This window comes from Zalophus californianus, chromosome X, assembly GCF_009762305.2.
Source record: "Zalophus californianus isolate mZalCal1 chromosome X, mZalCal1.pri.v2, whole genome shotgun sequence".
Lineage (NCBI taxonomy): Eukaryota > Metazoa > Chordata > Mammalia > Carnivora > Otariidae > Zalophus > Zalophus californianus.
The window spans coordinates 97,620,638-97,642,635 of record NC_045612.1 but is presented as its reverse complement, the minus strand read 5'-3'; the positions used below and the strand labels follow the sequence as shown (position 1 = coordinate 97,642,635).

Below are 21,998 nucleotides of genomic sequence, written 5' to 3'. Positions count from 1 at the left end.
GTTTTGTTTCTTAAATGTCACATGTTAATAAAATCATATGCTATTTGTCTTTCTCTGACTGACATATTTCACTTTGTGTTTTACTCTCTTCCTCCATCCTTGCTATTGCAAATAGCAAAATTTCATTCTTTTTATGGCTGAAGTGTGTGTGTGTGTGTGTGTGTGTGTGTGTGTGTGTGTGTGTGTACCATTTCTTTATTCATTTATCTATCAATGGATACTTGGGCTGCTTCCATCATTTGGCTATTGTAAATAATGTTGCAATAAACAAATAAACATAGGGCTGCGTATATCCTTTTGGATTAGTGTTTTTGTATTCTTTGGGTAAATACCTAGGAGTGTGATTACTGGATCATAGAGTAGTTCTGTTTTTAACTTTTTGAGGAACCTCCATACTGTCTTCCACAGTGGCTACACAAGTTTGTATTCTTACCGGCAGTACACGAGGGTTCCTTTTCCTCCACATCCTCACCAACACGTGTTGTTTCTTGTGTTTTTGATTTTAGCCATTCTGATAGGTGTAAGGTGATATCTCACTGTAGTTTTTTTTTCAAGATTTAATTAAATTCCAGTTAGTCAACATACAGTATAATATTAATTTCAGCTGTACAATATAGTGATTCAACACTTCCATATAATACCTAGTGCCTATCACAACAAGAGCATTCCTTAATCCCCATGACCTATTTTACCCATTCCTCCCACCCACCTCCCCTCCAGTAACCCTCAGTTTTTTTCTGTATAGTTAAGAGTCCATTTCCTGGTTTGCCTCTCTTTTATTTCCCCCATTTCATCTGTTTTGTTTCTTAAATGACACATATTGGTGAAATCATACAGTATTTGACTTTCTCTGACAGACTTATTTCACTTAGCATAATGCTCTCTAGCTCCATCCACATCTTTGCAAATGCCAAGATTTAATTCTTTTTGATGGCTGAGTTATATTCCATTGTATACATATAACACATCTTCTTTATCCATTCATCAGTCAGTGGACATTTGGGCTCTTTCCATAATTTGGCTCTTGTTGATAATGCTGCTATAAACATCAGGGTGCCTGTATCTCTTTGAATCAGTATTTTTGTCTCCTTTGGGTAAATACTTAGTAGTGCAATTACTGGATCATAGTGTAGTTCTATTTTTAACTTTTTAAAAAAAGATTTTATTTATTTATTTGAGAGAGAGAGCACACATGCACACAAGTGGGGAGAGGGGCAGAGAAGGAGGGAGAGGGAAAGGGAGAGAATCTCAAGCAGACTCTGCGGTGAGTGCGGAGCCTGACATGGGGCTCCATCTCAGAACCCTGAGATCATGACCTGAGGTAAAACCAGGAGTTGGACGCTTAACTGACTGAGCCACCCAGGCACCCCTTATTTTTAACTTTTTGAGGGACCTCCATACTGTTTTCCAGAGTGGCTGCACCAGTTTGCATTCCCACCAACAGTGAAAGAAGTTTCCCCTTTCTCCCATCCTTGTCAATACCCCTTGTTTCCTGTGTTTTTAATTTTAGCCATTCTGACAGGTGTGAGGTAATATCTCATTGAAGTTTTGATTTGCATTTCCCTGATGTTGAGCATCTTTTCATGTGTCATTGGCCATCTGTATGTCTTCTTTGGAGAAATGTCTATTCACGACTTTTGCCCATTTTTTAATTAGATTATTTGTTTTTCAAGTGTTGAATTGTACCAGTTCTTTATAGATTTTTGGATACTAACCCTTTATTAGGTATGTCATTTGCAAATACCATCTCCCATTCAGTAGGTTGTCTTTTAGTTTTGTTGATTGTTTCCTTCTCTGTGCAGAAGCTTTTTATTTTGATGTAATCCCAATAGTTTATTTTTGCTTTTATTTCCCTTGCCGCAGGAGATATATCTAGAAAAAAATTTTAAAGATCAATGGAGTATTTTTCAGTGAACTTTAATGGTTTGGGGTTATGTAGTGGTTTAACTAAGTGGAGATGATCAGGTAACCTATTTTGGTTATATTTTCTATATTATTATTCTGCTCCATCATAGCTATCCTTGTTATACTTGTGATAACATAGGCAGTATGACCATAATACTTTTACCTATCTCGTGTGTGAAATATATTTTACACCTGTTTTTGAGATACAACAAACATGCCGTAAAATTTCATTGTAAGTATACATTTCAATAATTTCTTTGAAAAATTGCAGAATTTGCAATCATAACCACATTCCAGGGTTAGAACTCTCCCATTTCCCCCAAAATATCCCTCAAGCCCCTTTGCATTCAACCCCTGCTCCCACCCCCAGTCTCAGGCAACCAGTGATTTGCTTTCTGTCTCTAAAATCTTGCCTTTTCTGGATATTACATATAAATAAAATCACCCAATATGTAGTCTTTAAAAAGAAACTGTTTTTTAAGCAGTGTTAGGTTGATGACAGAATTTGAGACGAAGGTGCAGAGATTTCTCATATACCTCCTGCCCCCTGTCATGCATAGCCTTCCTGATTGTCAACTTCACCCACTGGAATGGTACATTTTTTACCATGGATGGACCTACATTGACACATCAAAATCACCAAAAGTCCATAGTTTACCTTAGGGTTGGTTCATTCTTGGTGTTGTACATTCTATGAATCTGGAAAGAAGAACAATGACATATATGCATCTTTATAATATACAGAGTATTTTCACTGCACTAAAAAATCCTCAGTGCTCTCTATATTCATCTCTCTCTCTCTTACCCCTGGAAACCTAGTCTCCTGGTTTAGACTTTTTCAGAATGTTATGTAATTGGAATCATATAGTATGTAGCCTTTTAAAACTGGCTTCTTTTACTTGATGATATGCATGTGAGGTTTATCCATGTCTTTCATGGTGTGATAGCTCTTTTTTTTTTAGCTTTGAGTAATATTCCACCGTCTGGATGTACCACAGCTTATTTACCCATTCACCTGCTGAAGGATGTCTTGGTTGCTTCCAAGTTTTGGCAGTTGTGAACAAAGCTGTTATAAACATCTTCGTACAGGTTTTATTGTGGATATAAGTTTTCAAGTCTTTGGGGTAAACACCCGGGAGCACGATTGCCAGATCCTATGGTAAGGTTATGTCTAGTTTTGTAAGAAATTGCCAAACTGTCTTCCTAAATGGCTGTGCCATTTTGTACTCTCACCAATTATGAATGACAGTTCCTGTTGCTCTATACCCTTGTCAGCATTTGAGACTATCAGGTTCTCGATTTTGGCCATTTTAAAAGAAGTATAGTGGTTTCTCATTGTAGTTTTGGTTTGCATTTCCCTAATGATATGGTACACAATACATCTTTTTCAAATGCTTACTTGACATCTGTGTACCTTCTTTGGTGAGGTGCGTGATAAGGTCTTTGGCCCATTTTTAAGTTGGGTTGTTTGGGTTGTTTTTTTTTTTTATTGTTGAGTTTTTAAGAGTTCTCTGCATATAATGCGTAACAGTCCATTATCAAATGTGTCTTTCACAAATACTTTCTCCCAGGCTGTAGCTTGTGTTCTAATTCTCTTGATATTGTCCGTCACAGAGGAAAAGTTTTTAATGTTAATAGGATCCAACTTACCAATTTTTCTTTCATGAATTTTGTCTTTGTTGTTGTGTCTAATAAGGCATCACCATTCCCAAGGTCATCTAGCTTTTCTTTTATGTTATCTTCTACTAGCTTCATAGTTTTGTGTTTTGAATTTAGGTTTATGATCCATTTTGAGTTAACTTTTGTAGTGGGTGTAAAGTATGTGTCTAGATTTTTTTTTTTTTTTTGCATGCGGATGTCCATTTGTTCCAGCACCGTTTGTTGAAGAGACTCTCTTTTCTCCATTGTATTGCCTTTGCTCCTTTGTCAAAGATCAGTTGACTATATGTATGTGTGTCTATTTCTAGGCTCTCTGTTCTGTTCCACTGATCTATTTGCCTTTTCTTTGGCCAATACCACACTGTCTTCATTACTGTGGCTTTCTAGTAAGTCTTGAAGTTGAATATCCAAAGATATTTCAAAATATTAGATATTTTTGTTTAAATGTAAACATATTTAATACATTCAAAAAGTTTTTCAGGACTAGTGAAATAGTTTCAACTGATTTGATCATAACCAATATTTTTTCAAATGCAATACTGGCAAAAAAAAAAAAAAACAGGTGGGAATAAACTCCCCAAATTGTATTTTTTATTATACCCAATGTTGTTACCCTTTGCTACTTATATATATTTTAGCTCAGTAATAGTTTGGATGGGTTTTCCTTTATGTTTGAGCAATTGAAATCACCTCATTAGATTCTCTGTCTGTAGTCCGTTTCATTCCAATCTACTTTATATATTGCCGTAAAACCAGTCTCCTTAAAACAATGTTATTAACATGTGACTTCCCTTGTCAAAAGCGTTTTATGGTTTCCTGTTGCTTACCCAAAGTGGCATCTAAATTATGCATGCTGTTCATGGTCCTAGCTCTCTCTGACCTTTCCAATTTCTTCTTTCCACTGTCTAAAACAGATCTTCTGCTTCAGTCTTAAGTAAAAAAAAGTCGCTATTCTCAGAGTGTCTTATCCATTACTTCTCACCTGTATTCACTTTCTGTTTGCTTCTAAAATGCCTTTCTTATCTCCTCTCCACTTTCCTAAATTCTAATTGTTCTTCTCCTCAAAATATAATCTTACTTGACCATTTATGTAAATATATGCATATATGTATACACATATACATACATGTATACATATACATATATATATTCCTTAGGCATAATATATAGGATTTTTTTTTTGCAATTTCTTCTGTGTCTTTTGTATTTGCAGTACTAGGCTTTGTTCAGAATTAGTTCCTATTAGGTATCTAGTAATGAATCAAACTTAGGAAAATAATTTAGAATAAAATGAATACATTTTATTCATTCAACAAAATTTCTGAAGATAAATATTCCAGTTAGGCCAGTATAATACAGGTATTCTCATAGAAAAATTACTGTTGTTGTATGCAAGAGAACAAAATGACATGCTACCTTAATATCAAAATATAAACCCAGTATGAAATTCATAGTATGGTCATTTATTTTGGAGGGTTATAAGATTCTTAATGTGTTTTTCTCCTGTAAATGCTTGAATCAAAGTTAGTATTCAATAAATATTAATTGTGAAATCAACTAAAAGGCACTGAGCTGATTTCTGCAGGCTAATTCAAAGAACATAGAGCTTTATAATTATTGCATATCATTAGGGAATAAGCATATGGAAAGGTGGTGTTTTATTCCAATTATATTATACTTTATAGAAAGTGAGATCCCCATGGGACCATGTTTTATTCATCTTTGTAAACTCTCTACCTAGGTGCACAATAAATTATTTCCATCAATGGATATTTTAAACTGAGTCTTTTTTTTAAAGATTTTATTTATTTACTTGAGAGAGAGAATGAGCGGTGGGGAGGGACGGGGGGAGAGAGTGAGAGAGAGAGGGGGAGAGAGAGAGAGAGAAGCAGACTCCCTGCTGAGTAGGGAGCCCCATGTAGGGCTCGATCCCAGGACCCGGAAATCACAATCTGAGCCGAAGGCAGATGCTTAACCAACTGAGCCACTCAGGCACCCCATTTTAAACTGAGTCTTGAAGGTTAAGTTGTCATTTGCAATGCAGATTAGGGAAGGGAGTGAAGGAGTTCCAGGAGGAGGGTATTATATCTACAAAGTTCTAGGGGGATGAGACAGTGAGTTCTATTGAACTGAAAGTAGTTAGAATGGCTGGAGTTAGGAGTACCATGGGGAGACTGGGAGCAGGTAACCTAGAATTGGCATCCATTCAGAAGTACTTAACTAGAGAACCGCAGGGCTCCTGGATTCTATTATTCTATTCATTCATCATGCCTGAGGGACAGAGCAAAATGATGTGGTGACCATTTCTAATTCATTAATTCAATAGTTATTGCACGTCTCCCTTGTTCCATTCGTCTGTGCTTATAAGTCTGTTGTTTGGTCAACAATTAAATATTTGATATCTTCTTTATCTCTCATGCTTCAAGAACATGAGATTCTAGAGCCCCAAATCACCATTTAGTGTTTTATACAATGGCTTCAGTAAATATTGATTAGTGAGTAAATGAATAAATTCATGAAATCAGAATAAAAAGAAACATCTCAAGGATCCACCTAGTCAGTTATTCAGAAATCACAAAAGTTAGAAAATAAACTATTAAATAGATATATATGGGGCGCCTGGGTGGCTCAGTCATTAAGCGTCTGCCTTTGGCTCAGGTCATGATCCCAGGGTCCTGGGATTGAGCCCCACATCGGGCTCCCTGCTCTGTGGGAAGCCTGCTTCTCTCTCTCCCACTTACCCTGCCGTGTTCTCTCTCTGTCAAATAAATAAATAAAAATCTTTAAACAAAATAAATAGATATATGTGGATTGTTATCTTATTGTGTCATTATTGTAATTTTCTGTTCCATATAGAATTTGATATCTGCATTAGTACTTATTGATAAATATTTATGTCATATCTCTATATAATATCTTATTTTCCATAAATGAAAATTAATATGGCCATTTAAAACACTTTGTCAATGCATGTGACATCAAGATGTTACAAATCTTGATAGCAAAATTCACAAGTGATCAACTATAAAACATATGCTTTTGGGTGAGTAGCTTCAAAAAAAGAAACAATTTATCTGGAGGAAATGTAATTTGCTGATGGAAGTTTGATAGGCATGCAGAGCCCTAATGTTTCCTCATAAAATGTAGTCATTGAGATTAGTTAAGAGAAAAAAAGGAAGGGGGAGGAACATGATGTGAAATTCTCAAATCTTGAGTCAAAAAAATATCCTCTGTTTCATAACAATCCAAAGATATTACTGTTTCTCTACATTAAAGAAGGGGATATAAATATTGCTTTATGTTAAAGCAGCAGCTTTGTTAATAGTTTATTTTTTTAAAGATTTTATTTATTTATTTGAGAGAGAGAGAGATAGAAACAGCATGAGAGGGGAAAGGGTCAGAGGGAGAAGCAGGCTCCCCGCTGAGCCAGGAGCCCGATGTGGGACTCGATCTCGGGACTCCGGGATCATGACCTGAGCCGAAGGCAGTCGCTTAACCAACTGAGCCACCCAGGCGCCCTGTTAATAGTTTAAAACATACTTTGTACATGTGGCAAATAAGACCTTACATCACAAGATGGTGCTTTAAAATAATGGATAATATTTAGAGAAAATTTAATCAATAAATGACACTATTAATAATTTTTGTGGTCATAGAACTAAACTCATTTGGGTCAGGAAATGAGTAAAGCAATTATATTTTTCAAGTCTTCTATAAAATTATCAAGCTAAGTAATTTAATCTTTAGGAATAAAGAATAAAGATGTTTCTTCACAGCATGCAGTAAGGGATTGCTGAGGGTCTTATATGTACAGTACTGCAAAATGGCCAATTATTAAGAGCAGCCCCTGTAATATAAGAAAGGACAAGGGATTGTAGCCTGTGCCAGGAAATTCATGGCAAGTAGTAGAGTAACTGGCTCATGAACAGGTACCCCATAAAAATTAATTGAAGGAGGGGCACCTGGGTGTCTCAGTTGGTTAAGCGTTCGACTCTTGATTTCAGCCCAGGTTATGATCTCAAGGTCCTGGGATTGAGCCCCGTGTTGGGCTCCACACCCAGCGGGGAGTCTGCTTCAGGATTTTCTCTCCTGCTGCCCCTCTCCCTACTCACACACTTTCTCTCTCAAATAAATAAATCAATCTTTAAAAAAAAGAGAGAGAAAAAAAGACTTAGTTTAAAAAAAGGAAAAAATATTAATTGAAGGAATAAGATTAAGAAGGAAAATTATTAGAAACAATATTCATATCTTCAGCTGGTTAGGATAGCCATATAGAACATATGGAGAACAAGCAAAGTATTATCTTTACTGTGAGGAGGCAGAAATTTATTGCATAATACCATTGAGATTTGGTAGGAATAAACAATATTGAAGCATACATTTTTAATAAGACTTCATTTTTAGAGCCATTTTTTTAAGTATACAGAAAAATTGCACATAAAGTACAGAGTTCCTGTATACCCCATTCCCAAACCCCAGCACAGTTTCCCCTCTTAATAACACCTTGCATCAATGTGTCACATTTATTACAATTGACAAACCCATATTGATCTATTATTATTAACTAAAGACCATAGTTTACATTAGGGTTTACTTTTTGTGTTATACAGTTACATGGATTTTGACAAATGTGTGTTCAACACTGCAGTATCATACCGAATAATCTTCACTGCCCTAATCCCCCACCTTTCACCTATTTATCCCTCCCTACTTTCTGAGACCTTGGCAGCCCCTGATTTTTTTTACTGACTCTATAGTTACATCTTTTCCAGAATGTCATGTGGCTTGGATCATATATTATGTAGCTTTCCCAGACTGGCCTCTTTCACTACCAATATGCATTAAAGGTTGGTCTTTGTCTTTTTGTAGCTTCCTACCTCATTTCTTTTTAGAGCTGAGTAATGGACAGCTTGGTAGATTCTAGTTTTGGGCAAGTATGAAAAAAGTTGCTCTAAACATTTGCTCAGGTTTTTGCATGGTTGTGTGTTTTCAAATCATTTGGATAAACACCTAGTATTATAAATGCTGGATTGTATAGTAAGCATATGGTTAGGTATGTAAGAAACTGCCAAATTATCCTCTGAAGTGGCTTTACCATTTTGCACCCCCAGCAGCAATGAATGAGATCTCTTGTTGTTCTACATCTTCACCAGCATTTGGTAGTGTCAGGTTTTTTGGATTGTAGCCATTCTAATAGTGGTATCTCATTGTTTTCATTTACAGTTTCCTAATGTTAATGACACTGAGCATGTTATATGCTTATTTGACACTTGTATATCTTCATTGATGAGTAGTTTATTAAGATCTTTTACCTATGTTTTAATTGGATTTTTGGTTTTGTTCTTGTTGAGCTTTTAGAATCATTTGTAAATTTTGGATATAAATCCTTTACAGGTACTTGTTCTGAAAAAAATATTCTCCGAATCTGTAGCTTGTGTTTTCATGCACTTAACCGTGCCTTTCACAGAGAAAACTTTTTTAATTTTAATAAAGTCTAACTAATCCATTTTTTCTTTCATGGCTTATGCTTTTGGTGTTATATCTAAAAACTCATCACCAAACGCAATGTTGCTTTTATTTTTTTGTATGTTCTCTTCTAGATATCTTATAGTTTTGCCATTTACACTTAGGCCTATCATCCACATTGACTTAATTTTTCTGAAAGGTGTAAAGTTTGAATGTAGGTTCTTGATTGATTGATTGATTGATTGCATATTCGTTTCCAATTTGTATAGTGCCATTTGTTGAAAGACTCCTTTCTCCATTAAACTACCTCCTTTATCAAAGAAGAGTTGCCTGTATTTATGCAAGCCTGTATCTGGGTTATCTACTCTGTTCCATTGATGTATGTGTCAATTTTTTCACCTGTACTATACCACTTTAATAGTAAGATCTGAAATCAGGTAGTGTTCGTCCTACAACTTTCTTTTTCATTATTGTGTTAACTATTTTAGGTTTTTTGCTTTTTCATATAAACTTTAGAGTCAGTTTGTACATGTCTCAAAATAACTTTCTTATATTTTTGTTGGGATTGAATTAAATCTACAGATAAAGTTTGGAGGAATTGATATCTTAATATTGAGACTTCCTAGTCATGAACATGGAATCTCTCTCCATTTATTTAGTTCTTCTTTTGTTTCTTTATCAGAATATTGTAGTTTTCCTCATCTAGATCTGGTACATATATTGTTAGATTTATATCTATTTATGTCATTTTTCAGTGCTAACGTAAATAGTGTTGTGTGTTCAATTTCAAATTCCAGTTGTTAATTCCTGGTACATAGGAAAGTGGTTGATTTTTATAATTAATTAGTATCCTGCAACTTTGCTCTAATTGCTTATTAGTTCCAGGCAATTTTTTGGTCAGTTCTTTAGGATTTGTACATAGATAATTATGTCATCTAAAAACAAGGACAATTTTTCTTTCTTTCTTTTTGATCTGCAGAGCTTTTATGTCCTTTTCATGTTTTATTATACTATCTAGGACTTCGAGTATGAATTTGCATAGGAGTGGTGAGAGGGGGAATATCCTCTTCTTGCTTTCAGTGTTAGGGAGGAGACATCTAGTTTTTCATCATTAAGTTTGATTTTAGCTCTAGGCTTTTTTTATAGATTTTTTTTAATAAAATTGAAGAAGTTCACTTTTATTCCTAGTTTGCTAAGAGTTTTTATCATGAATGGGTACTGGATTTTGTCTGATGCTTTGTCTGTATCTGTTGAAATGGTCATTTGATTTCTCTTATAGACTGTTGATGTGATAAATTAAATTAATTGATTTTCAAACATTAAGGCAGCATTGCATACCTGAAATAAATCCCACTTGGTTATGGTATATAATTCTTTTTATACATTGTTGGATTTGATTCGCTGATATTTTGTTAAGGAATTTTGCATCTATATTCAAGAGACATATTGGTTTTTAATTTTACTTTCTTGCAAAGTATGTATCCTGCTTTGGTATTAGGATAATGCTGGCCTCATAAATGAATTAGGAAATGTTTCCTCTGCTTCCATTTTTAGAAGAGATTGTAGAGAGTTGATTATTACTTTTTATTTAAATATTTGGTAGAATTTGCCAGTAAGAAGCATATGTTTTTATTTTTGTTTTGTTTTCAGAAGAAGTATCTAAGACAAAGTACAAACAAAGACTTCTGTTATATGTATCTATATATAGATATAGATATAGATATAGGTATATAGATATCTGGTATATATTCCCCTGTGAAAATCTAGGAACATAAAGGTTGAAACATCATGTTGAACTTTGGATTGAGGTTTAAAGAAAAGAGAATGGAAAGAAGATTACAGGTCATATAGAAGGATGCTGGCCATGGGGGATAACCTTCTTATGTGGATGATAAAAATGGCAAAGAAGCAAGACAAAGCAGAGTCAGCTGTTATCCATATATCTTCTTTTGGTATATTTGATAAGAATATTTAAGTAACCTGTCTTACTGATGGGTCTGCTATCAGAAGGGATACTATGCTCTGCAATTAGTTTTAACTTTATGGAGATAACTCTTTAGGTAGCAATCATGAGTATGAGAAATTATAATAGGGAAGGGAAATCTGAACATTTTGAGGTATAATGCTATGGTGCAGCTTGTTAGAGAAACATGAATTACTTATCCATTCTGAATTTTAGATTATAAGAGGGTCACTAAAAGTCTCAAGGGTATCTGGAAGTATGAGAAAAACAGAATGAGGAGCTCTCCTAAAATCTCTCACCAAGGTTCTAGAAAACCAAAGATAGCAAATAAACTTGCTCTATGGGACCTGAAGAGAAATGATGTCCTTATCTAAAAAAATAGTTTCATCACTCAAACCAGTAATAGGACATATTACTTTCAGTCATTCATTCCTTTATTTTTATTATTCATTTTTCAGTGGATATGTTTATCACACATTTAGACAAATATGAAAGTTTATCTGTTGTGACAAGAATTAAGGGTGTTCCGAATGCATATAATGAGGAGATTTGGCTAAGTCATAGAGACCAGGGAAACTTCTCTGGGGCAAGGTTTGAAGGTTTATAAGAGGTAAGAAGGTGAGGAGGAAGGGAAGAGCATTGCAGGCATTAAAAAATATATATATGGGCAAAGATTCTTTAGCGGGAGAGAGCTAGCTATGAACAGGTGACCAAGGAATACCAGAGTGGATGAGAAAATGGGTATAAGAGGGCATGGTAGGGAGATGCTGGAGAGGTCAGTTGGAGCCAGACAATACAAGGCTTTTTAGGTAGAATGGCCACAAAATTCACTGTCCAAATTGGAATGAAGGACTCAATTAATAATTAGGCTTGGCAACAAAGTAAGCTGGGGCAGATCTGAGCAAACCAACCCTTACAGTTAGAGTTCTTATTGGCCATGGTAAGAGGTTTGCTCGTTATCCAAAGAATAATGGAAAGTCATTAAAGTATTACAATCACAGAAGTGATATATTTAGAAAAAGAACACCTTAACTGAAATGTATATAAAGGATAAATATGAATGGAGGTAGACCATTTAGTTAGTTGGCTATTGCTGTTGTCTCGGCAATAAGGGATTGGTTGAATATTTTGGGGGAGAAGTAGAAAGGGGTGTGTATAGTTAGGGAGGCTTCATAGAGATAATATCTATGAATTTAGTAATGGATTTAGAGATCAAGATGTTACACCTTGTTAGAGATTGTTCAATCATGAGCCCTAGGATTACCTATAAGGTAGAAGGCATCACAATATTGGGTGGATGTTGGACTATATGACCTGTGATTTTGGAGTGATTGCAAAAGGTACATTGTTTTTAATTAGTCTCCAAATGTTTATTGCTAATATAAAAAATACAGTTGATATTATGTGTTTATCTCATGTCCTCTGAGTTTGCTGAAAGGTATTTGTGCTACAAGCTTTGTTTTTTGATTCCTTGTCATTTTCTACATAGACAATCATGTCTTTTATAAATAGAGGCAGTTATATTTCTTCATTTCCAGTCAGTATGACTTTATTTCATTTTATGCCTTATTTCACTGGCTAGGACTTCCAGTACTATACTGAATGAGAATGATGAGAGTGGACATTGTTGCCTTTTTTCCAAACTTAAATGGAAAGCATTCAGTCATTTGTCATTACATATGATGTAAGCTGTGGGATTTTTACAGAGAATTCTCATCAAGTTCAGAAAGTTGTTTCCCCTTTGCTGTAGTTTTCTAGAGCTGCTGTAACAAATTATCACAATCTGCATGGCTTTAAACATTAAAAATTTATTCTGTCACATCTCTGGAGAACAGAAGTCCAAAATCAAGGTGTTGGCAGGACTGTACACTCTAGGGGAGAATTGGATCCATCCCTTTATCTTTGCTTCTGGGGTTGACTGTAAACCTTGAGCTTCTTTGGTTTGTGGACACATCAGTCCAATCTCTGCTGCCATGTCACATGGCATTCTCTTTGTGTGTCTTTCTCTGTATCTCTTCTCATAATGATATCTGTCATATTGGATTAGAGCCCACCCTAATTCAGAATATCCTCATCTTGACTTGATTACATATGCTTTCAAATAAGGTCATATTGACAGGCACTGGGGGTTAAGACTTCAACATACATTTTGTGGAAGACGATTCCTAATTTCCCTACTCTGATTTTCTAAGAGCCTTTATCAAGAATGGGTGTTGAATTTTGTCAAACGATTTTTCTGCACCAGTTGATATTACATTGCCATCTTTCTCCTTTGGCTTGTTGACATGGTGGATTATATTAGTCAAATTTCAAATATTGAACTAAATTTACATTTCTGGAATAATGCCAACTTGGTCTTGGTATATATTTCTTTTTATGCATTCCTGGATTAAGTTTGCTAAAATTTGGTCAGGATTTTTGTGCCTAAGTTTATGAGAAATATTGGCTTATAGTTTACTTATAAATTGTTAATATTGTTGTCATTACTATTATGATAAGTGTGCTATCTCTGTCTCATTTTACTAAATGGGTAATGCTGTACTCAAAAAAATGAGTTTCAGGAATGTTCCTTCCTCTTCTAATTTTTGCAAGATACTATTTACAGTTGGCTGTAATTCTCCTTTAAATAATTGGTAAAATTACCCAATGAGATCATGTGGGCCTAGAAATTTCTTTTTCACAAGCTTTTTAAAATTACTGATTTAATTACTTTAATAGTTGTATACATATTTGTGCTTTTTATTTCTCATTGTGTGAGTCTTAGTGGCTCGTGCTCCTTAATCATTTGTTCCTTTTCTTCTAAGTTACCAGATATTTGTGTAGTTATTTATATAATATTCCCTTATTTTTCTTTTGATATCTGTAGTGCCTATATGATATCCCCTCTTTTGTTTCTCAAATTGGTCATGTGCAGCTTCTCTTTCATCATTATGAGTTGTGCTAACAGTTTGTCAGTTTTATTGACCTTTTTAAAAGAATCAGCTTTTTGTTTCATTGATTTTCTGTTTTGATTTTAATTGATTTCTGCTTCTATTTTTGTTCTCTTTCTTTTACTTGCTGTGGGTTTACTTTGCTCTTTTTTTTTATTGTGGTTAAAACATTTAAGATCTATTCTATTAACAACTTTCAAGTATATGTTACAGTATTCTTAACTCTAGTCACAATATTACATTCGATCCTCAGAACTTACTCATCTTTTAATTGGAAGTTGTACCCTTTGACCAACATCTTCCCATTTCCTCCATCTGCCAACTCCCCACAACCACCATTCTACTGTTTCTGAGTTCAGCTTTTTTAGATTTCACATATAAATGAGATCATACAGTATTTGTCTTTCTCTAACTTATTTTACTTAGAATAATGTCCTCAAGGTATATCCATGTTGTTGAAAATGGCAGGATTTCCTCTTTTTATGGCTAAATAATATTCCATTGTAAGTATATACCACATTTTCTTTATCCATTCATCTGTCAGTAGATACTTAGATTATATCCATGTCTTAGATTTTGTGAGTAATGCTACAATGAAGGTGGGAATACAACTATCTCTTCTAGTAGTGATTTCATTTATTTTGGTTATATACCCAGAAGTGGAATTGCTGGATCATATAATAGTTCTATTTTTAATTTTTTGAGGCACTTTTATACTGTTTTCCATAGTGGTTGTAAAAATTTACATTCCCACCAACAGTGTTCAAAGGTTCCCTTTCTCCACATCCTCACCAACACTTGCTGTCTCTTGTCTTTTTGACAAGACTGACAAGTGTGAGATAATATCTCATTGTCTTTTTGACTTGCTTTTTCCTAATGTTAGTAATCATCATATATGTGTTGGCCATTTGTATGTCTTTATTGGAAAAATGCCTATTCAAGTTCTCTGCCCATATTTTAACTGGATTATTTGTTTGCTATTGAGTCATATGAGTTCCTTATATATTTTGGTGATTAACCCTTTAAAGATAGATGGTTTGTAAATATTTTCTCCAGTTCCACAGGTTGCCTATTCATTTTGTTGATTATTTATTTTGCTGTGCAGAAATTTTGTAGTTTGCATTAGTCCCACTTGTTTGTTTTTGCTTTCATTGCTTTTGCTTTTGATGTCATATTGAAAAAATCATTGCCAGGACTGATGTCAAGGAGCTTTATCCCTCTATTTTCTTTCAGGAGTTTTATAGTTTCAGGTCTTAAATTAAGTCTCTAATCCATTTTTTTTTATTTTTCATGAATGGTGTGTCCAATTTCATTCTTTTGCATGTAACTTATCCAGTTTTCCCAGAATTATTCATTTAAGAGACTGTGCTCTTTCCCCATGGAGTAGTCTTGGTTCCTTTATCAAATGTTAATTGACTGCATATGTGAGAGTTTATTTCTGGGTTCTCAATCCTGTTCTATTTTTGTATGTGTCTGTCTTTATGCCAGGGCCATAGTGTTTTAATTACTATAGCTTTGTAATATTGTTTGAAATAAAAAAGTGTTACCTTCCAGTTTGTTCTACTCAAGATTGCTTTGTCTATTCAGGATCTCTTGTGGTTCCATATAAATTTTAGAATTCAATTTTTTCTATTTCTATGAAAAATGCCATTGCGATTTTGATGGAGATTGCATGGACTCTATAGATGCCTTTGGTTGTGTGGATATTTTAACAATATTAATTCCTCTGACCCCTGAACACAGTATACCTTCCTATTTGTTTGTCTCCAATTTCTTTCATCAAAATCTTAGGGTTTTCAGTGTATAGATCTTTAACCTCCTTGGTTAAATTTATTACTAAGTATTTTATTCTTTTAGATGCTATTGTAAAATGGGATGGTTTTCTTTATTTATTTTTCAGATAGTTTGTTGTTAGTATATGGAAATACAACTGATTTTTGTATGTTGGTTTTGTGTCCTATAACCTTAAAATTTTGTTTATTGGTCCTGATGGTTTTTTGGTGTAGTTCTCGGGATTTCTATATGTAAGATCATATCATCTGTAAGAATAGATACAATTTTACTTCTTCTTTTCTGATTTGGATGCCTTTTATTTCTTTTTCTTATCTGTTTACTCTGGCATGGACTTTCAGTACTGTGTTGGGTAGAAGCAGTGAGAATGGGCACTTTTGTCTTGTTCCTGATCTTACAGGAAAACCTATCATTGAGTATGATGTTGGCTGTGGGCTTGTCATATATGGCCTTTATTATGTTGAGGTATGTTCCTTCTAAATTCAATTTGTTGAGAGTTTTTATCATGAAAGGATGTTGAATTTTGTCAAATGCTTTTTTGCATTTGTCTAAATGATAATGTAAGTTTTATCTTTCACACTGTTAATGTGGTATGTCATATTTATTAATTTATTTGAACCATCTTTGCATCCTAGAGATAAATCCCACTTGATTATGGCATATGAAACTTTTAATGTACTGTTGAATTCAGTTTGCTAGTCTTTTGTTGAGAATTTGTATACCTTTTCTTTCCTGGTAGTGTCCTTATCTGGCTTTGCCATCAGGGTAATGCTGATCTCATAAAAGAAGTTGGAGAATGTTCCTTTCTCTTCAACATTTTGCAAAAATTTAAGAAAGATTGGTATTAATTCTTTTTAAAATATTTGGTAGAATTCACTAGTGAAACCATTTGGTCCTGGGCTTTTCTTTGTTGGCAGGTTTTTAGCCATTGATTCAGTCTCCTTACTCCTGTTGCTGTTTCGCATTTAAAGTAGCAGTCACCTCCTCCCAGTCTTTGCTGAATGGTTTCAGGCAAGAAATGCCTCTTGCACTCCTACTTGGGAGTCTGAGTCTTTCTCAGTGCTTTTCTATGTCTGTGGCTGCTCCACACCTCTTACTCTAATCTCGAATTCTGTCCATCTTGTCAAGCCACTCTGAGAGCTGACAGCTTCCTTTTTTGCTTTCCCTAGGGTGGTGCTGAATGCTTGACTTTCTGGTTTCCCGTAGACCCACAGTAGTGGGGAGCACATACAGGGAACTAGCCATGGGGTGAGAATGTGTGTGCATGAGGCACCCAGAGTGCTAGGGATGCTTGTGGGCCAGCTGGGACATCTGCAGGTGAGGCGTCCCTGTTGGCTTTTGTGTGGGCTTCTTGACAGAGTCTGTGACATAGTAGGATCCATGTCCTTTTAATATCCTCTGAGAGTCCTGTGCTCAGCTCTTCCAGCTGCTTCCCTGCCAGGGGCAATCCTCCGGGGTAGGGAGCTTTTCCCTTGCCTGTAGCCATGACCATAGTAAGCAAGTCAGTCACCAGGATATGGAACTGCATTCTCAAAATGGCTGTGCTCAGTTTTAGACTGCACTAGAGTTTCATTCACAATTTCTACCTGGATCCTGAAGCTCCCATAAAGGTACTTTTGTCTATGGATGGATACCAAATTATTATTGCTATGGAATATATGAGCAATGGACATCTTATTCAGTCATCTTGCTGATGTTGCTCCTATTTTAATCATTTTTTAGTTTCTTGAAGTGGGAGCTTAGATTATTGATTTGAGATCTTCTTTTGTTCTATTTTAAGCATTTATTGTGATAAATTTCCCTCTAGGTACTGCTTTAGCTGCATTTCACAGATTTTGATAAGTTGTATTTTCATATTTATTCAGTTCTAAATGTATTTTTGATTTCGTTTGGACTTCCCCTTTTATTTTGAAAAGTACTGTTTAATTTACAAATATTTCAGATTTCTGTTATCTTTCTGTTATTGATTTCCAGTTAGATTCTTTTATGGTCAGAGAACCTACTCTGATTTCAGTCATTTTTTATATTTATTGAAAAGAATAAATATTTTTCTTTTGTTGGATGGAGTGTTCTGTAAATATCTATTAGAGCTTGTAGGTTGATATTGTTCAATTCCTTTGTTTAATTGATGATTCTTTGCCCCATGGTTCTAAACATTGATGAGGGGGTAGTGTTGAAATCTCTAGACATAACTGTAGATTTATCTATTTCTTTTTTTCAAGATTTTATTGATTTTATTTATTTTTATTTATTTGAGAGAGAGTGCAAGCGGGGGCGGGGGGGGCGGGAGAAACAGAGGGAGAGGGACAAGCAGACTCTGTGCTGAGCGCAGATCCCACAACCCTGAGATTGTGACCTGAGGCAAAATCAAGAGTCAGACACTCAACAGACTGAACCACCCAGGTGTCCCAATATCTATTTCTTTTTCAAACTCTGCTTTTGCTATATGTATTTTTAAAGTTCTGATACTTAGTGCATTACTCTTCATCATGATACATCTCTCTTTGATAAATGTATTGCTTTGAAGTCTATTTTATCTGATATTCATATAGTCACTACTGCTTTACTCTTGCTTTTTTAAAAAATAAATATTTGCATGGTGTAATGTTTTTCATCCTTTTACTTTTAACCTATCTATGTCATTAATTTGAAGTATATTTCTTGTAGAGAGCATGTAGTTTGATCATCTATTTTTGATTCATTTTGCCAATCTCTTATCTTCCATTGGTGTGAATTTACATACTAATATCTAAAGTAATGACTAATATATTAGGTTTATTTCTGCCATTTTCTTGTTCATTCTGTTTGTTCATTTTCTTTCTTTCCTATGTTTCTCTTTTTTTGCCTTTCTATTGGTAATCTGAACTGTTTTTAGAATCCATTGTTATTTGCCTACAGTTTTTTTAAAAAAATGTGTCATTGTATAATCTGTTTTTAGTAGTTGTTTCAATATTACCATATACATGTGCAATAAATCAGTCTACTATTAGACATTTTGCTACCTCAAGATAAATGTATAGACTTTACTTCTATTGGTTCCTTTACCCTCCTCACTTTTTAAATGTAAATATCTTAAATGTTTTCACTTCATATATTGAACACCATGCTAATAATGCTATAATTTTTGCTTCAAGTGTAAAATATAATTATAAAAACTCATAAAGGGCACCTGGGTGTCTCAGTTGGTTAAGCGTCTGCCTTCAGCTCAGGTCATGATCTCAGAGTCCTGGGATCTAGCCCTGCATTCAGCTCCCTGCTCAGCAGGGAGTCTGCTTCTCCTTCTCCCTCTGCCCCTCCCCCACTCGTTTTTTTTCTCTCTCTCTCTCTCTCAAATACATAAATAAAATCTTTAAAAAAACTCATGAGAAGGATAGTCTATTATACTTACTCCTATTTTTACCCATTCCATTGTCTTTCTTTCCCCCTGAAGTACCAGCTTCCTTCTATTTTCACTTCTTTTTGTTAAGAGAACTTCTTTTAACTATTCTATAATGCTAGCTCTGTTAGTGACACATTCTCTTAGCTTTCCTTAATCTCATATTGTCTTTAGTCCCCCTTCATTATTGAAAAATATTTTTGCTTGATATAGAATGCATGGTTCAAAATTCTTTTCTCTCATCAGTTGAAAATATTGTGCCACTTTCTTCTGGCTTGCATAGTTTCTGAGGAGAAATGAGCTGTCATTAGAATTGTTCCCCTATAGGTAATATTTCATTTTCTCTAGGCTCTTTCAAAATGTTTTCTTTGATTTTAGTTTTCAGAAGTTTGATTATGTAGTCTTGTTATGTAATGCCTGCTGTCTTCATTGGCCTGAGTTCAATGAAGACAGGGACTAGAACTGTCTTCGTCAGTGCCAGACATATAAGAGATGCTTAATAAGTATGCTCTAAAAGAATGAAAATCCCCAAGTACTTTGGTTTCCATGACAGTAAGTAACAGTAATTATTTAATATAAATTTGCCTTGAAATGTGCTTAGGGACAAAACAAAAGCTTGATGTATTTCTTAGGTTTCTGGTGAATACTAGCATATATAATTATTTGCAATTTCTATTGAGAAATCTTGTAAAACTCTTTCAAAAACACTTTTAAAGTTTAGTCATAGTTCTTTAAAGTATCCATTTGTATTCTTCTTTACTGCATAAAACCATTACATCAGTATATTCGGAGTCTTTCAAAGTAAATTGTTTATTGCAATCAACAGAATTTTCTAGTGGATTAATCAGCTACAAATAAACACAGTTATGGGCATGATTAGAACTCTGCTCTTCTAATAATTTATTAAATATTCTTTACTGATTGGCCTGTATAACCTTCTCCTTTGCAATCAGGAGTGTGAAAATGACTTTCTGTTTATTGGCAGGCAAGAAATTTTAATATCATACTTGTTTACTCTGAGAAAAACTGCCTCTTAAACAGGAAATCGATTCTCCTTCAACCAGTTTTATATGTACCTCTGGCCTACACAATACTTGGGCTTTGCCCACAGTCTTAGTTATTACAGATCAGTTTTAGATCATCTACAACATGTTTCCCTTATAGGTAAAAATTCACTAAAGAAATGCAAGAGTTGCTACCTAAAATATGAGAAAGTGAACTGATTTCATAACCTCTATGGGCCTTTAATGAGTAAAATTATCTTTATTCTTTCCTGGTTGCAGGAAATAAATAATTCATAGAATTCAGAGTGACTGAGCCATTGTATTCTGTCCTTGTTAATTAATCACTGTATAATATTATCCTGTATTTAATTTAATGAAAACATGGGAACTAAAGCATTTTAATTCAAAATAACACAAATTCCATCCTTCATTGCCTCATTTGAGACTGCTTTTGACAGATACAATTATATAATTCAATCATCAGTTAGACTACAGTTCTAAAAGTCTGAAAATCTTGGATGTATTCATGAAGGAAAACAATAAAGATATAAAATGAAATGTATGAGTTTTCTGGAAGAATATCATCATGATTATTTCTGTCTAAATTGAAAAATTACTTTCATTGGTCTACTTTCTTTCCAAATCTAATTGGAACCCCCTGCATTTATTTAGTTAATTGGAGACATCAACCAAGGCCCATATTTACTGTCAGAAGGAGGAAAGAATATGCATGTTACATCCTACTGAATATCCATTTTTTTAAAAGATTTTATTTATTTATTTGAGAAAGATAGTGAGAGAGAGCATGAGTCGGGGGCAGAGAGAGGGAGAAGCAAGCTCCTCACTGAGCCTGGATCCCAATGCTGGGCTCAGTCCCAGGATACAGGGATCATGACCTGAGCCCAAGGCAGACCATTAACCAACTGAGCCACCCAGGTGCCCCACTGAATATCCATTTTAATTCAGATTCCAATATGATTCATTGCCCCAATGTCTTGAGTCATATCCTAATTTATGTAGGCTCTTACTGTAATAATGCTAATGTTAATATTTTACAGATATGCTGAACCTATATGGTTTATGATAAAAGTTCAAGATTGCATCTATGTCTCACTCAGCCTTCTCAGAGTAATAAATTAAGAGCTCAGTTCTCACTTTCTTGATTTCTTTACATTTATTAATTTTTTCTCAATTCAATCCTAACTGATTTTGGAACATAACTTCATACTTTCAGTCGGCGTTTGGAAAAAAATAACACAGTTACAAAATCAATTTCTTCAAAATGCCATTCAATTTATTTTTGTGTTTTCACTGGGCATCTTGATTTTTTTTAATATCTTGAAGTTACTTTTTTATGGCTACAACCAAAAAATAGATGGCATATGATTCAGTTTCTAAAATAATAAGATCTGTTTCCTTATGCCCTTGTATAATTTTTAAGTAAAAAAAAAGGCAATTATGGCAATATATCTGGGTAAAAGAAGCAAAAGGGAAACAGTCACTCTGCTTCATAACAACCTCAATTTTCTGAGTTCATTTTTTATTATTATTATTTTATTATGTTATGTTAATCACCGTACATTACATCATTAGTTTTTGATATAGTGTTCCATGATTCATTGTTTGTATATAACACCCAGTGCTCCATTCAGTACATGCCCTCTTTAATACCCATCACCAGGCAAACCCATCCCTCTACCTCCCTCCCCTCTAGAACCCTCAGTTTGTTTCTCAGAGTCCATAGTCTCTCATGGTTCGTCTCCCCCTCTGATGTCCCCCCCTTCATTTTTCCCTTCCTACTATCTTCTTCTTTTTTTTTTTTAAACATATAATGTATTATTTGTTTCAGACGTACAGGTCTGTGATTCAACAGTATTACACAACTCACAGCACTCACCATAGCA

At 34.5% G+C, this 21,998-nt stretch overlaps 1 protein-coding gene across 1 annotated transcript in view; it reads left to right on the top strand.

Annotated features, from left to right (window-relative positions):
- Nucleotides 1-21,998, top strand: part of CFAP47 (cilia and flagella associated protein 47) — a 525,897-nt gene that overhangs the window by 483,051 nt on the left and 20,848 nt on the right. The gene's annotated exons all lie outside the window — the stretch shown is intronic.